The sequence below is a fragment of the Salvelinus namaycush genome, chromosome 20, assembly GCF_016432855.1.
Source record: "Salvelinus namaycush isolate Seneca chromosome 20, SaNama_1.0, whole genome shotgun sequence".
Taxonomy (NCBI): domain Eukaryota; kingdom Metazoa; phylum Chordata; class Actinopteri; order Salmoniformes; family Salmonidae; genus Salvelinus; species Salvelinus namaycush.
This window is the reverse complement of record NC_052326.1, coordinates 15,579,139-15,596,357: the sequence shown is the minus strand read 5'-3', so window position 1 is coordinate 15,596,357 and position 17,219 is coordinate 15,579,139. Positions and strand designations below refer to the sequence as shown.

The following is a 17,219-nucleotide window of genomic DNA, read 5'->3' as shown; positions in this document are numbered from 1 at the left end:
AGAATAATATTATGGGAAAGAGTCCATATCAGACTTTCTCTGTCAAGACTAAATGTCTGTCTAGTGTCACAAATAATGCTTCCTTTTGTGTTTTGAGTTCATGCGGATCAATAACCTAAATAAAATTGCTATGTTTGACGTTAAAATCTGTGTACAATTGGCTGGACTGCATAAATCTCTTAGAGCTTGAAACTTGGGACTCAGCTGAGGCAATGAACTTCACAGATTTTTTCTACAAAACCCCTTTGAAGGTGACATCAAAGAGGCCTTGCATGTAAGTAAAACTTTTAAGAGACACACTGTGTATCAGGTGGACTATTTTTTTCCATTATATATTATTTCTGTCAACGTTTCCCCTTTCATTTGTAGACTGATTAAGGTAAAATATGTCCAGACAGGAAACAGCAAGCAAGGAGCTAATTACCAAGTGTTACACCAAAGACGGTACAGTATGAAGATAGGCTAAAACTGCTTCTCCAATAGAAATCCCCGATCAAATTTGTAATGTTCCCTCTAAACTGTTCATGTGTGCGGGCACGCAGCTCCCCGGGGATGCCTTGCGCTAATAAGCAAGAGATAGAACTTCACTCAACTTTCTAGAGTTTTCCCCATTAACACTATCAACGTTTCCCTTTACTGTGGGAATGGTGATCGAATCAACACAATTTTAGCCACTTTCAATGCATTATACCAAAACAAAACAGATATGCAAGACTTTTAGTATGCGAAGCTAACTATGTAAGAGATTTTGTTGTAGGCAGGAAGCATCTGAGTAGGATTATATTGCATTGACAGGCAAGACTCAGGCCCATACTCTACAGTCTACACAGACCGGTGTGCCATAACCAATCAGAGCTGCAGTAGGCCTATATGCATTCACTTTGAAATTGACTGTTTTTACAGCATGAGCGGTCATGAGTAATGTACTTGTTTTGAGATCAAAGCGAGAGCTACATGTAGCGACATTTGTACATTTTGTTAATATCTTTCACTAGTTAGTGAGTTATTAGCCCAGTTATAGATAATTTGAAGACAGCAATAGAGGAGTGATTGCTTCCCACAAGAGCACAACATGTGTGCATTTTTAGACATCTTTGAAAAGTGAGTCAGGCAAAGAGTTATTTTTTTTTGTCTTAAAGGGTCGGTATTGTATTTTGAGACAGGCTTGAATAAGCTATGTAGCCAATAGGCAGAGGGTAGCATAGTTTGTCTGATTCTCTGTAATAATGGTATGGGAATAATTATGCATTTTATTTTGTAAAGTGGTTTCTTGCATCACACAACAACATTTTCAGTCACCTCCTCTGAAGGACAAGTGGATAAACAGGTTAATGTCAAGCCCTGCATGATTTTTTTTCAAAAGTCTCATGGAATGTAGGCCTACATTGAACACCACACATTGGCTGCTACTGTAGACTGAACAATAGAACAGCTATTTCCATGTTAAAATGTTATGGGATGCATTTTCTCCATTGTTTTTGATGGTAGACCACTGTGGTAGACCTACATTATGATCAAATAGCCACAGTAGCCTACTTGACCACTTAAAGCAGGTACAGCCTCAGTGTTCACAGGAAACACACCGGAAGTTGCACAGAATTTTCACAACATTCAGGTTTGCGCTCAGCAGACCTGAAATTTGTTCAGTGATGAAAAAAATGTCAGGGAACATTGCTTGTAGGCGATGTCATGGTGGCGTTGGCTAGCTAAGCTCATGCATAGAAACAAGTCATCGGGTCTAACAGTTGTCTCGCGCTGAACTTCGCATGTGCAAGCCATCAAATCAAAGGCAGTCCTTCGATATAGTTATTTTTGACAAATGAAAATGTGTCCGTTTGTCACTTTCATAAGGTTGGAGTAATAACATGTTCAACTACTTAAGTCATTTGAATATATAAAATTAACAACTAACATTTTTTTTTTTGCTTGATAGGTTTGGTCTTTTTCGCAAGCGTTCCCGGAAGTCTCGCGATGATGCACCTCTGGGTGGTTAGACTGTTTCTCACTGGCGCTATCCTCCAACCATTCCCTCTTTCTACCCCTTCCCCCCTCCCTCCCTCCATCTTTAGCCCTGACTCCCTCCGAACAGTTGAAATTCTACACTTGTGTGCTGAGAGATCACCATAGAGACAAATTCGTCACTATCTTCTGTGGCTCTTCTCCAGAGGGCAGTTGGGCCTCCCGAGTCCCTTCATCCTCCTATAGGGCGATTTGACTTCATAGTGTTTGCTACATAATTGCAAATTGTACCCTGACCACCGCTGCTCTCCAGTGCCAATGTGGTATATGGATATTGGCCGGTTTGTGTGTCAGTAGATAACATGCATGTTTTATATCCCCCTCATAATTGAAATGGTCTGAAAGTCTGAGGGTTGTGTGTGAGCGCATACTTGAGCTTGACTGCCAGTTAATGTGCAACTGTAAGGACTGGCAGTAAGGAAGCATTCTGAGGAAGCATAGGCTACATTTTGTATCATGCTTATGTATCCTTCTCCATGTAACTGTTTACTCTAAATTCTGTATAATTTTGTATTTGTGTTAATATTCTTAAAGGATTATATAAAAAGGTCAACTCAACCCACTAATGTCTCTTTGAAAATTCATACTTGGAAACCCGCAATGGTTACAACGGACCATGTTTAAAAATTAACCAACATCATACAATCAAAGAAAAATGTAGACCTATATGAAATTTGGGGGGTTAATTCTAGCCTTATTACAATTGCAGACTGAAACATTAGACCTGTCAATATCAATTTTTGAGACCTCATAGAATGATGTGTCTATAAAAGAAAATAGTTAACAGGGTTTCCTTATGGGGACTTGGCCTAATGGAAAATAGCATGTCACAACGGCCACGTGCACCGTTATCATGCATATCTCCATGAGCTGCTTTGGTGAGCTATAAATAAATGCATTGCTGCTGCCTGTCTCATAGGTAGGTTATTTAATTCGTGTACGTGTAGTCCATATTTAGAAAGGCCCATACATCTTTATGCTAATAGAGGAGGAAGACAACTACCCTACCCAGAAGCCCTGTCGCTCTGTTGCAAACTGGGTTGTAATCAGTACTCCAAACAATTGCTAAATGTTCCGTTTTGCAACGAAAACTAGCGTTTCTATTGGACAAGTTCAGCCAATGGGAAGGTACCTACCTAAATCTGGCCAATAGAAACACTATTGTTCGTTGTAAAACAAAACGAGAGTTTCTATTGGACAAATTCAGGTAGGTCCCTCCTCGTTTCGTTCCCTTTGCTTTCGTTTAAGAAACGTTTTGCAACATAATCGGCATAATGAATACGCCCCTGGCTTCTTGCGCTTTGGGAGTGTTTCCCATTTAAACAAGCACAGTGGTGAAGATGGCGGAGAGTTAATAGAGGCAAAAAAGAAACTGGAGTGGTGGACTCAATGAATTCATTGAAGCGGGTGAGTTTTTCTGCTAATAGCCGGTGTTTTCTTTTCAAGTTTTTAAAGTGTTTTGTTGATAACACTGATTTGGGTTTTAAACATGTGGCAAATGTTCCTGTTGATCTGATGTGCCGAGTTACTTGGAATAGGTAGAGGTTTCACCCGTCTTAGTATACCTCAATGCAACCAACCTACCTTGTAACGTTAGTTCCGATCGTGTTCGTTTATTTACGTAATTTTAGGCTGTATGAAGTGTTCTTTCTACCTGATGATGCGAGACCAAATTTGTCGTTTTGAATGTGCATTCCTCGAGGAGGTTTCGGACTGCTTTCATACCTACTCCTCTTTTGTTACAAAGTTTATCCGAGGGGCAATTGATGGGCTATGTTCAGAACCAATTCTATTTAATTTCGACTGTGAGTGAACTCATCTATTTGTGTAGTCTAGCAGGTTAAGTATCTCTGTGATTGTAACGGTTAATGATCCAGCACTACTATGTACAACGGAAAGGGGAGGGTTGGATACGGACGTCAGGCCACCCGTGAAACCCTCTAGTCTATGCTACATGTCACACATCGGTACAGAATAGGCTACTTATGACACCATATGTCTCAAGTTCACAGGCTACATTTTAATTTACTGTAGTGTAGACATTTGATGGTGCATGGTGTTGGTATAAATTCACGTGTGTGTGTTAGCGAGAACGTGTACTCTGCAGTGCAAACTCCTCATTGAGTTTTGGTTTAAAAAAAAAAAAAAAAAAGGGTAACTACTGATCTCTGTATATGCTGAACATTCACTTTCCGAGGCGGTAAGGGAGCATTCTTTGAGAGCTTGCTCATGTAACTCGACAGACAATGGAGCGTGAGTCATGTCGCTTGGATTTTTAAGGTTCAGGTCTAGGTGTGTGCAGTCAGTCTTTGCTTGCTGGCAGAACGCGTGAATCACAAGCACCCTTACTGATACTCAGGCGCACATATACAGGAGGAGGACCTACACATCTCCTCTTGCAAGACTCAATGCTCTGTGTCTGGCTTCAGACTTTTTAAAAAATCTGTTGTGTTATAAGCCATGTCTATCTGTCAGTTTTCTAAGTAGGGCCAGGAGTTTTTCCCAACAATGTGACCTGACCAAGAAAAGCTTGAGGCCCTAGTTATAACACATCCTCTCTCCTCCACACCACTACCCACACATGTGACATGTAAGGCTGGCGAGCATGGTGTCAGGTGAATGTGTGTATGGTTTTTGGCTTGTTGGCCTGGAGTATGAATAAGGCCACTGAGCTAGCCTATTTACCGGGTGGTCTTCATGGTCTCTTAATTTTGAGATTAGGCCTATTTATTTATCATGAATAAATAATTAAATGTAATGCACTCTTACATCTTCTCTAGCAGTGTAGGCCTATATGTGTTAGTATGTTTGTAGGAGGGGAACAGTGGCCACTGTGGGAAATTACCCAATGAACTGCTGCTGCTACTCATATTCTTTGCAAATGGAGCCTCTGTATCCCCCTTCCCTCTCTCTCCCTTTCTTTCTGTCACACACAGGGTGTCAGGCTGCATTAACAATGAATCAATCTTCTGGGAGATTCTTTGACTACAGATGGGCTGAAGAAGTGACTTGGATGCATTGCTTTTGCTCTTTGTCCGTTTTGCTACTGTGTTCTCATTAACGGGCTTCATCTCATGGGAGCGGGAACATCTCTCTCTCTCTCTGTGGTGTCAGAGCTTCGTAGCAGATGAACCAATCCATTGATTTCCATGGCATATTGATTGGATACTGTTAGTGTGTTTTTGAGTTGGTGTTTGTCAGCAGTAAGACTTCAGGATTTGAAAGAGCATTCTTGGCCTTATTTAATTGTTAGTATAAGAAAATTGCCCTCATCCTTGCCACCTCAAAGAGTGGAGTTTTACTTCCATCAATAAGAATGAGCGGGAAAATAAGCGAATGCCTCATCACCTTTTGTGTGGTGGCGAGGCCCTTTTTGATAACTAACTCCACTCTGTCTTTGTCACGCTGCATTTTTGCTTCATTGATGTCTGAATAGATGGCATTCTTTTAGTGTGTCGTAAGGGGTGTGTTTGTGTGTGTTACTGAGAGAGGATGGTGGATCAAAGGTATTTGGTGTGTGTGTGGAATTAACAAGATGAATAGTGGGGAGAGCGGCGTAGTGGCTGCAGAAGGGCTGTTGATGACACAGCGAGCTGAAAGGAAAGCCTGATTGTTTTCCTAATTGGAATTTGATTCTTTGACCTGTACCCTTTTTTTGAGGGTAAAAGAGGAGCGATAGTGAGGAGCTTAAAGGGATAGGCTACATTGGGATTTGGGCAATATTTCCACAGTCAAATTAACTCATGGATAACATTTTTGTCTCTGCATCCAGTATGAAGGAAGTTGAAGGTAGTTTCGTGAGCCAATGCTAACTAGTGTTACCACAATACCTGGAAGTATATGGTATCTACTAGCATAATAGCAGTTACCATAGACTTTGTCATTGCGCTAATGCTAGTTAGCAATTGTGCTAACCAACGGCGATTTAAGCATGTAAATCTTGGTTGGGCAACAAACAAAAACAAGTGGGATGCATGCCAGCAAAGCCACTACACAAAACTAATCAATACATTAATTGCACTATAACGGTGACAAACGGTGCCCACAAACCGCCTACATAAAGCTGTCCCAACAGTAGTCCCAACATTTTACCACCGATACACTTGGCTATCAGCAAAACAGTTAATTCTGCCTCATTTACTGCCTTTAAAAAGAAAACATAGCTGATATGGCTGACTTGCTTAAACAAATGTGGTTTCTAATGACAATTGAACTATGGCATAAGGGGACGACAAGCAGATAAGAGGCAATCCGTAATTTAGATTTAGACATTAATGAGCGAGCTAGGACGGCCGTAGTTATAGTGACTATTTGTTTAGCACTTTTGAAATGCACAGCAACAAATATAGAACATGGGCCGTTCTTAGTGTTCTCCCTGTACACCAAGTCAGAACCGTAGGATAAATAAAGGGGGCATATAAGCAGACCATGAAAGCTCATACAATATTCAATGGTTACATCTCTCTAAAACAGGTTATAGGCTACATGTGCGCCACGAAGTCAGAAAAGTAGGTGAAATTAAGAGGGGTAAACAGACCAAGTTATTAGGGTGAGAGAAAGGAGGTTGAATCATGATGACATCATTGATCTTCAGGTCGTAGCTCCAGAAAGTGGCTGGATTTACAATTCTGAATTGGATGACCGTTCAAAACGTATTTTCGCAGTCGGAGCTCATTTATTCCCGACTTCCCAGTTGTTTTGAACTCACTGAAGTCAATTTTTCGCAGTTCCGATTTAACGGTTGTTTTGAGCACGGCACAAATCATGCTTCATTGACAGCATGGCCAATGTTGAATGTTTATCATTAGTGATGCACCAATATGATATTTTTGGCCGATACCAATATTCAATATTTTCCTTGCCAAAAAAAACAATACAGATATTTAAAACTTGAGCGGCCTTTGAAGCATTCTAGTATAGTTAACACACACACATGGATGCAGCGGTCTAAGCCACTACGGTCCCTGATTCGAATCCAGGCTGTATCACATCTGGCTGTGATTGGGAGTCCCATAGGGCGGCGCACAATTGACCCAGGGTCGTCCCGGTTTGTCTGGGGTAGGCCGTCATTGTAAATAAGAATTTGTTCTTAATGGACTTGCCTAGTTAAATTAAGGTTACACACACACACACTGACCAAAAAGTTATTTTGTTGGCATTTACGTATGGCCCCATTAGCAGTAAAATATCATCAAACCTATTTCTCTCACTTACTTGCTGTGCTGTTTTGTTGTTCAGTCGTTTAATTCTCAACCAGGATTTTTGGAGTCTTTACATGTTGAAAAAGATACTATTTGTCGTGTCAAATAACACTATTTGACCAATCAGGATCTGAATATGACTGCCCGTCACACAATAATTTAACACGTTCATACATTTTTGTACGTAGTTATTACACTCACTCGTATTTCATACATCACAACGATTTATCGATACGTATGCTATGATGCTGGAAAAGTTGTCTCGCGCACATACAGTGCTGGCCATAAAAAAAGCTAGCTAGCTCATGGATGCAAACAATGTTCTTCCCCAAAAACATAGCAAAACGACAGTCTGTTTCAGTAGCTATAGTTAGCTAGCTAACTATATAGGGAGGTGCCATCATCTAAAATAACCCTAATTTATAAGACTGTTCTTATTTGATTAATGGTTTGACCTATCTTTGTGAAGCTAGCCACAATAAGGATTAGCCACAATAGTGGACTTTGCGGTTTGCCTTCAAAATAAAAGTATTGGTGCTAGCTAGGGACCAAGGTAAAGCTAGCTACCCCAGAAGTTGCGGTCGAACAAATCATGCTTTATTACCAACACAGTATTGTAAACATCGTTTACAACAGTGCTACTGTATCTTTTTTGACATGTAAACGGCGTTCCATACTATGTATGTCGTGATGCTAATAGCAGTGACGCTATTACTGTGTAACTCCGGTAGGGCAACATCGTAAAAATAACTCACTTGGTAGTGTTAAACGGTACTCGACCAGTTGGCGAAAGCCAACATCACCCACAACAGAGAACGGTTGATTGTCAAGGGCAATGAATTCAATTCTTGGCTTTAATGGAGTTCGCCTTTGAGTTGTTGTCTCGCTGAAATGTTGTTACTCTTTCAAATGACTGCTTGACTTGTTGAGCAGAGCCCCTTAATCCCAGATTTGGGACCACACAGCCACTCCACTGAATGGCAGGCTAGTGATTGCTTTGCAAACGACTCATTGTTAAATTTCCAACTTGTGTCATGTTTATGGCCGATGAGCACCGATAGGTTTTATCTGTAATTTCTCTTCATTATTTATTTTCAAATGACAAGGATTAAAAAGGATTTGCCAGTAGATTGTCGACTTGATTCATGATGTCGACTGCTAGCTAAGATTACGAAAGTATGATGTTGACATGATCAGTCCAACCAAAGCAGCTGTACATATAACGTGATTTGACGTCATTTTATCTGTGGCCAATGACCTTGAGCCTTCTTGGATGGGCACTTCTAATGTAACTCTATGGCAGCACCAAAGGGGCTAGAATTTTCTAGCTCTATCCTTAGACTTGGCGGTGACGTAGTGTCCCCATGAGTGACAGAACACTGAGCCAGTCACAGCGCAACGCTCTGTATTTTCTGCTGGCTTGCCCCATGACAGAAAGCACTGAGCTAGGCTGAAACACCTGCATTTTGGAGCTGCCTTACTCAAGAAAGCAAAAAAGAGACCATGTTTGTATGCGGCTTTATTAACTAAGTGATATATTTTTTACATTGTTTGCAAACTGATATGTGACATGTATTAATGCAAAACAGGCAAGCCCCTCCCCCAAACTGCATGCAGAGACATAAAAATGGTATCCACAAATGAATCTTACTCTGGGGATGTAGATAAAGGGTTTCATTGTCAAAATCCTGAGTTATCTCTGTAGGTGGTCCTTATTAACTTGGAATAGGTAGGCTTTTTCTCTTGTGGAGTTGTCATTTTCTTGTTTGGTTTAAGTCACACTTGGTCTACACAAAGTTTACACAAATCCTCAAAGTTCTACAGCTGCATCATTTGAGAGCATCTTGACTGGCTGCATCATTGCTTGGTATGGCAACAGCACCGCCCTGGATCGCATGGGCGAACAGATTGTGGTGCGGACAGCCCAGTACATCACTTGGGCCGAGCTCCCTGCCATCCAGGACCTCTATATCAGGCGGTGTGAAAGGAAGGCCTGGAAAATCATTAGACTCCAGCCACCCAAGCCATAGACTGTTCTCTCCGCTTCGAAATTGCAGGTGCATCAAGACTGACACCAACAGGCTCCTGAACAGCTTCTATCCCAAAGCCATAACTTTGCTAAATAGCTAACAAATTGGCTGCACGGACTATCTTAGTTGACGCTTGTATTTTATTTAAATGTTTGCATGCCCTCTATTCACACTCACAGGACTCTACGCGCACACATTTATACTGACTCCACTCACACACAATCATCATTTACACTTTTGCTACTCTTTTTATCATACATCCTGATGCCTAGTCACCTTATCCCTATACATACTGTATCTACCTCTATCACTCCAGTATCCCAGCACATTGTAAATATGGTACTGGATCTGACCCTGTATATAGCTTCTTACTTTTCTGTGTTCTCATTTTTATTTCTCATGTGTTTTAGTTCTGCCTTGTTTATTGTTAGTGCTATATTGATGTTGATTACTGCATTGTTGGGTTTGGAGCTTGCAAGGAAGGCATTTCAATATACTTGTGCACGTGATCATTAACTTGAAACATTTAAATGTTAGTAATTTAGCAGACACCCTTATCCAGAGTGACTTGCAGTAAAGTGCGTTCATCTTAAGGTAGCTAAATACGACAACCACATCTCAGTCATAGTATATTGAACAAAAATATAAATGCAACGATTTTACTGAAGTACAGTTCATATAAGGAAATCAGTCGATTGAAATAAATTCATTAGGCCCTATTCAATGGATTTCAAATGACTGGGAAGGGGCGCAGCCATGGGTGGGCCTGGGAGGGCATTGGCCCACCCACTTGCGAGCAAGGCCCACCCACTGAATGGGCCTGGCTCCCCAATCAGAATTTGATTTTCCCTGCAAAAGGGCTTCATAACAGACCGAAATACTCCTCTGTTTCTCCGGGTGGCTGGTCTCAGATGATCCTGTAGGTGAAGAAGCTGGATATGGAGGTCCTGGGCTGGCGTGGTTACTCGTACCCTACGGTTGTGAGGCTGGACGTACTGCCAAATTCTCTAAAACAATGTTGGAACTAGCTTATGGTAGAGAAATGAACATTAAATTCTCTGGCAACAGCTCTGGTGGACATTCCTGCAGTCAGCATGCCAATTACACATTCCATCAGCTTCTTTTATTTCACCTCATGAAACATGGGACCAACACTTTACATGTTTTATATTTTTGTTCAGTATAAGTAAAAACTTGTAAAACTGTGTATATATATACAGTTTTACACCTTTTTTAGTGTTAAAAAAAACCAAAACATTTTAGTTCTGGTTCTTTGGCAAGAGTGCTAAAGTAGCATCCAGTTGTATGACGCTACATTTCCGTGACGATACAGTCCCGCACAACAAGCTCAAGGTCAGTCATTCATGTGGCGACAGTAGACTGTATCACTGCATGTCAACGCACACCCGAGGGGAACCAAAGCCCCACATCTTAACAAATACCCGTAACAGGTTAGCTGGTTGAAATATTTAAGACTACATTTCTGACAGTGAGTTAAAGACCGGATGAGTAGGAACTGCAGAGCAACTTAAAAGGCAGAATTTCCCCCCCTTCAATGGAAGCCACCAAGCCCCAGTCTCTATCACTTTGTGCAGTGTATCTCTACTACTATCACTTCGTATTAAATCCTTCTCCCATTCACCTCTTGTTCAACTCTGAGGTAATACCCAAATGCAGGGGTAATTCTGCCATATGCGAGCCATCCACACTTATGAAGGCTAAACGTGCAGCCTGAAGCAATCATTGCACCAAATCCCAATTTATAACCAGCAAGGCTTTGTAACAGTTAGTTCTATGTAGCAAAGGAGGGGGAAGGGGGTTGCACAGTGCTCTTCCACCCATCTCTACTTTCTCTCCCTTGCTTGTAAAACTGGTTCACCTGAACAACCGAATGGGAGGGTAGCTCCCTGCCCTGGTTTTGTTACCATTGTAAATTGTTAGCTAGACTATTTGTGTTTTGTTTAGGGCCACCTCTTTCTAAAGTTTGGGAAGAAAAGGGGGGGAAGAAATGTTACCAGATGCTTTTTGTCATGCGGGCAGAGGAGTGTCAGTTCTGGATGAACTTCTCAACTGCTACACTGCCACCTTGTCTGCGCCCCCCCCCCCCCCCCCCCCCCCCCCACACACACAGCTAGAAGTAGAGTTAAGTCTTGGGTGACACAGAATTCCACCCTGAAGTGAGAAGGATCCGCTGCAGATTTACAGCAAGCAACACTGTCAACACCAAATCCAAAGGCTCTGCCATCATACTTTATATTAGGCTACCTGATGAAACACCAACATGTAGATACACCTTTTGAACTAAACAGAGGTTATATTTTAAAGTGCAAGCCAGAACAAATGCCCTTTACCACTTCACTATTCTAAATGGGTGGTGGAAGCTGAATGTTCCTCAGCTGCCTTTTTGTAGAACATGAATTAATTCATCCTGCCATACTTCAATGGGCTTTTGCACAGAGATGCAGTTGAGAAGATTTGTAATCCAGTGTGGTTCTTAGAACCAACATGATAAGAGGTGGATTTTATGGTCATTTCCATGTAAAAGGACCTATGTGCATGTCAATTGAAAGCAGAAAGTCAATTTTTGGAGGGGAAATTAAGGCATAGCTAAAAAATAAAATAAAAATCATTCCCTGCTGTTTTTCATCTTAAATTAGACTGACTTTTTTTTAATTTTTTTTTATTTCACCTTTATTTAACCAGGTAGGCCAGTTTAGAACAAGTTCTCATTTACAACTGCGACCTGGCCAAGATAAAGCAAAGCAGTGCGACACAAACACGCGTACAGTCAATAACAGAATAGAAAATCTATGTACAGTGTGTGCAAATGTAGGGAGGTAGGCAATAAATAGGCCATAGAGGTGAAAATAATAACAATTTAGCATTAATACTGGAGTGATAGCTGTGCAGATGATGATGTCCTAGTAGAGATACCGGGGTGCAAAAGAGCAAGAGGATAAGTAATAATATGGGGATGAGGTAGTTGTGTGTGCTATTTACAGATTGGCTGTGTACAGGGATCGGTAAGCTGCTCTGACAGCTGATGCTAAAACTTAGAGGGAGATATAAGGCTTCAGTGATTTTTATAAATATAATAAATAAATGTGCAATTCGTTCCAGTCATTGGCAGCAGAGATTTAGGGTTACGGATTTAGGGTTGTACCTGGTAGATTCCTTGATGATTGAGGGCATCTAGCTTAGAATGTAGGACGGCCGGGGTGTTAAGCATGTCCCAGTTTAGGTCCCCCAATAGTATGAACTCTGAAGATAGATGGGGGGTGATCAATTCACATATGGTGTCCAGGGCACAGCTGGGAGCTGAAGGGGGTCTATAACAAGCGGCAAAGGTGAGAGACTTGTTTTTGGAATGGTGGATTTAAAAAAAAAAAAAAAAAAGTAGAAGCTCGAATTGTTTGGGCACAGACCTGAATAGTATGACAGACTCTGCAGGCTATCTCTGCAGTAGAGCACAACTCCACCCCTTTTGGCAGTTCTTTCTTGTCGGTAAATGTTATAGTTAGGATGGAAATTTCTGGATTTTTGGTGGACTTCCTAAGCCGTGATTTAGACACGGCTAGGACATCCGGGTTGGCGGAGTGTTCAAAAGCAGTGAATAAAACAAACTTAGGGAGGATGCTTCTAGTGTTAACATGCATGACACCAATGCTTTTACAGTTAGTCAACAAATGAGAGCGCCTGGGGAATGGGAGTGATGCTGGGGGTTGCAGGGCCTGGGTTAACCTCTACATCACCAGAGGAACAAAGGAGGAGTAGGATAAGAGTATGGCTAAAAGAACTGGTTGTCTAGTGCGTTCGGAACAGAGTTAAAGGAGCAGGTTTCTGGGCACGGAAGAATAGATTCAAGGCATAATGTACAGACAAGGGTATGGTAGGATGTGAGCCAGGGGTGGTCACTGCATGTGTGGGGGGGGTAGAACAAAAGGGCTAGCTAAGGAATATTGAGCAGGGCTGGAGGCTCTACAGTGAAGTAAGACAAAAATTACTAACCATAACAGCAATGGACAAGGCAGAGGCATATGTAGCCGAGTGATCATAGGGTCCAGTGAGTAGCTAGGCGAGCTGGACACACGGCGATTCAGACAGCTAGCAGGTTGGGGCTAGCAGATGGGCCTGCGGGGGACGCCTGTAGAAACCCCTTCAGACGGTTACGTCGGGAGACCAGTCGTGATGGCTCGGCGGGGCTCCATGTCGGCTGTAAAGGGGTCCAGGCCAATTGGCAAAAGAGGTATTGTAGCCCAGGAATTGGCTGATGGATCTCTTCGGCTAGCCGGGAGATGGTCCTAGCTCGAGGCTAGCTCCAGGCTAACTGGTGCTTGCTTCGGGACGGAGACGTTAGCCAGGAGTAGCCACTCGGATGGCAGTTAGCTAGCTGCGATGTAACGGTTCAGCGCTTGCGGTAGGAATCCGGAGATGTGGTAGGGAAAAACAGTCCGATATGCTCTGCGTTGATATCGCGCTGTGCAGGCTGGCAGGAGTTGACAGGGCTGAGGCTGACTGATGTCGGAGTTAACGGTGATGACCGCTAGCAGTGGCTAACTTGATAGTAGCTAGTTAGCTAGCTAGCTTCTGAAGGGGGTTCCAGTTCTAAAGTATAAAAAGTTGCAGATCCATACCACATTGGGTGAGGCGGGTTGCAAGAGTATGTTCAGTCCATAGATGGAAATTGAGATTTAAAAATAAATACGAAGAAAAACGATATATACAAGGGACGGGACAAGACAATTAAAACAGACATCCCACTGCTACGGCATCTTGGAAGACATCTTGGAAGCTTTGATTTCTGGTCAAACAGATGGCATACGGTTATGTTAAGCTCATAACTCTTTCTTTCTGTCATCTAGTGTTCAAAGCAAGCAGTGTGCACCGACTCGCTCCTGAGTCGCTCGAGCAAATCCCCATCGGATAGCCCCAAAAAATGTATGGATATTATTTGAATAGTGAAGTCATGTCAAATGTCCATCCCTACTACCATGAAATCTACCCTCTTTCCATTTACTGTGACCCGCATGCTCTCTCACTAAGCACCGACTGACACCGAATGTCAATGGAGGTTGAAAAGTAGTTTAAAATTGGGTCAGTCTACCCTGGCCTGACAATCTGAACCAATCATATAGGTCTGTTTCACAAGTTTGGACAGTACAGTAGAGCACAGTGTAATGCACTGTATTGTACCCATTCCGTGGAGATAAATGGATTGACCTAATTTGACACATTTGATCAAGTTCACCACTTGCAGCTATAAATGTGGTGGTGGTTCTTTTTAATTATGGGAATTCAGTGTTTAACTCATGAGTCACCTGATGTAATATTATTATCTGTGATGAAGACAAATCGTCCTCTTATTTGAAAGCTACTGCGTGTGCTTCTTTCTCTCTGCACAGTCGGAAATGCTCTTTTTCCCATAAATTCTCAAACAAAATTGGCAGAGTAAATAAAGAAAAGGAGTAGTAAGGAGTAGTAAGGGGAAGAAGGAGGGGGTAGTGGTGAAACTGGCGTCAGACCTTTTTGAGTGGAATTATTTGCAGGTGTCATAGTTCAGCTGCTGCGATTGGCTGAGGAAAGGTAACATTTAAACCACGGTAAACTTTTGACCCCGCAGGAGCTACACAGGAACGCCCAGGTCTGGCGTGGAACAGAGCCTGCTCTCTTCCTGTGTTTACTCCACAGATCCATGAGGGAGGGAGGAGCCAGCGAGGAGGAAATCATGCGCCGCGCTCTGAAATGAATGTTGGCTTTTCAGCTGAGCAACACCGTTAACACTCCACACTGCTCCTGCCTGGGTGGTGGAGGAGGTTTAAAGTTAACGCTCCTCTCTCTGTAGACTGGTGTGTTTTCATTGTTCATATTATTTACCCTCGAGTTGAAACTTGTGGTATAGATTTTATATTGTTTTTCAAATAACTTTCCTCATGAGGTTGATAAATTACCATGTGTTTTGCTTCTTCAATAGGAGTCTGAGAAGAGCTGGTATGTTATCTCAATAGGCAGAATGGAGGCATAGCAGGCTTGGCGCTCTGTGCTGTCAGATAAAAGGCTCATTGGCCATTGATTAATGAAGCCATTAGCATAATATTAGCCCTGCGTGATCAAATCACACACACACACACACACATTTGTTTCGGCCATGGTCGGGTTTCTATCGGTTGCATGATGGTGTGTGGGAGGGTGGGTGCCTTCTCAAGAAGAGAAGCTGCTGTGCTCTGAATGTTCTTTCTGCTGTGCCTCTTTCTCTTTGTGTATTTCTCTTCCCCTGCACTGCAGCACCAACAATTCCCTTTCTAATGTCCATGTGCACACACTCGCACCTCGTCAGAACACAGCACGCAGACAGACAGTCAGAGAAGACACACCTGCATGCTTACTGTGGGTCCTATGTAGTTGGGTTGTATTTAGAGTGGAATATCCCTTTTACCGTTGCACCTCTCTGAATAAGCCCAAGGAGCCCATTGGCTGTTACACGACCTGGACCTTTGAAGAGGTACAGGTATGGTTGTTTTCTTGTCCCAAATCTCTGCCCTCCTTCCTTTTCAGTCCTTACCTCCCCCTCTTTCTTTGTCTCTTCATACTGAGTGAGAGAATAGGAGACTTTGAAAGGCTTGTTTTATTCTAATGTGAGCTGTTTCCCCATGAGGCAGGGGGTGTGTTTGAACTCTACTGTAAACCTTAGCTACTGCTGTCTCCTGTCTGGCGGAGGTGCTGGCATTTCACTGGATAAGATAGAGCATTTTTGGATGAAGATGTAAAAGCGTGATTTATTTTTGTGTACTGAAGCTTCTTTCTCCTCCCATCTCACTCCGTCATGTTGGATGCAGAAATGGGCAGGACTGTGGCTAACGGTACTATGGGGCTGGTTTTGATGATCTGAATACAAAAACAGTATGTTTATCTACACTGAACAAAAATGCATACGCAACATGTAAAGTGTTGATTTCATGAGCTGAAATAAAAGATCCCAGAAATGTTCCATATGCACAGTGTCCCCCCCCCCCCCCCCCAAATTTAACAAATTTGTTTACTTCTCTGTTAGTGAGTGTTTCTCCTTTGCCAAGATATGCCACCCCTGTCAGGTGGATGGATTATCAAGAAGCTGATTAAACAGCATGATCATTACACAGGTGCACCTTTTGCTGGGGACAAAAAATGGCCACTCCAAAATGTGCAGTTTTGTCACACAACACAATGCCACAGATGTCTCAAGTTTTGAGGGAATGTGCAATTGGCATGCTGACTGCAGGAATGTCCAGCAGAGCTGTTGTCAGATAATTGTATGTTAATTTCTCTACCATTAGCCGCCTCAATGTTATTTTTGAGAATTTGGCAGTATGTCCAACCGGCCTCACAACTGCAGACCACGTGTATGGCGTTGTGTGGGCGAACGGTTTTCTGTTGTGACCTGTATGGACAGGCATAAGCTACCAAAACAATTGCAATTTGAATGCACAGAGATCCCTTGACGAGATCCTGAGGCCCATTGTCATGCCATTCACCCGCCATCATCACCTCATGTTTCATCATGTCGCAAGGATCTGTACACAATTCCTGGAAGCTGAAAATGTCTTGCTTGCATACTCACCAGACATGTCATCCATTTAGCGTGTTTGGGATGCTCTGGATCAACGTATACGACAGTGTTCCAGTTCCTGCCACTATCGAGCAACTTCGCACAGCCATTGAAGAGGAGTGAGAATACATTCCACAGGCCTCAATCAACAGCCTGATCCTCAATCAACAGCCTGATCAACTCTGTGCAGAGGAGATGTGTCATGCTGCATGAGGCAAATGGGGGTCACACCAGATACTGACTGATTTTAATGATCCACTCCCCTATTTCTTTTTTTTTTAAGGTATCTGTGACCAACAGATGTATATCTGTATTCAGTCATGTGAAATCCATAGATTAGGGCCTGACTAATTTATTTCAATTGACTGATTTCCTTCTTGCGTTTTT

The 17,219-nt window shown here is 42.4% G+C and overlaps 1 protein-coding gene across 2 annotated transcripts in view; it reads left to right on the top strand.

Moving 5' to 3' along the window:
* Positions 1-3,318: 3,318 nt before the first annotated feature.
* The window catches only part of LOC120065074 (nuclear receptor coactivator 3-like), a 37,897-nt gene continuing 23,996 nt past the window's right edge, over positions 3,319-17,219 (top strand). For both annotated transcript variants that reach the window (XM_039015767.1, XM_039015766.1), the window contains exon 1: positions 3,319-3,426. The gene's annotated coding sequence lies outside the window, so the exon portion shown is untranslated. The remainder of the gene's footprint in view (positions 3,427-17,219) is intronic.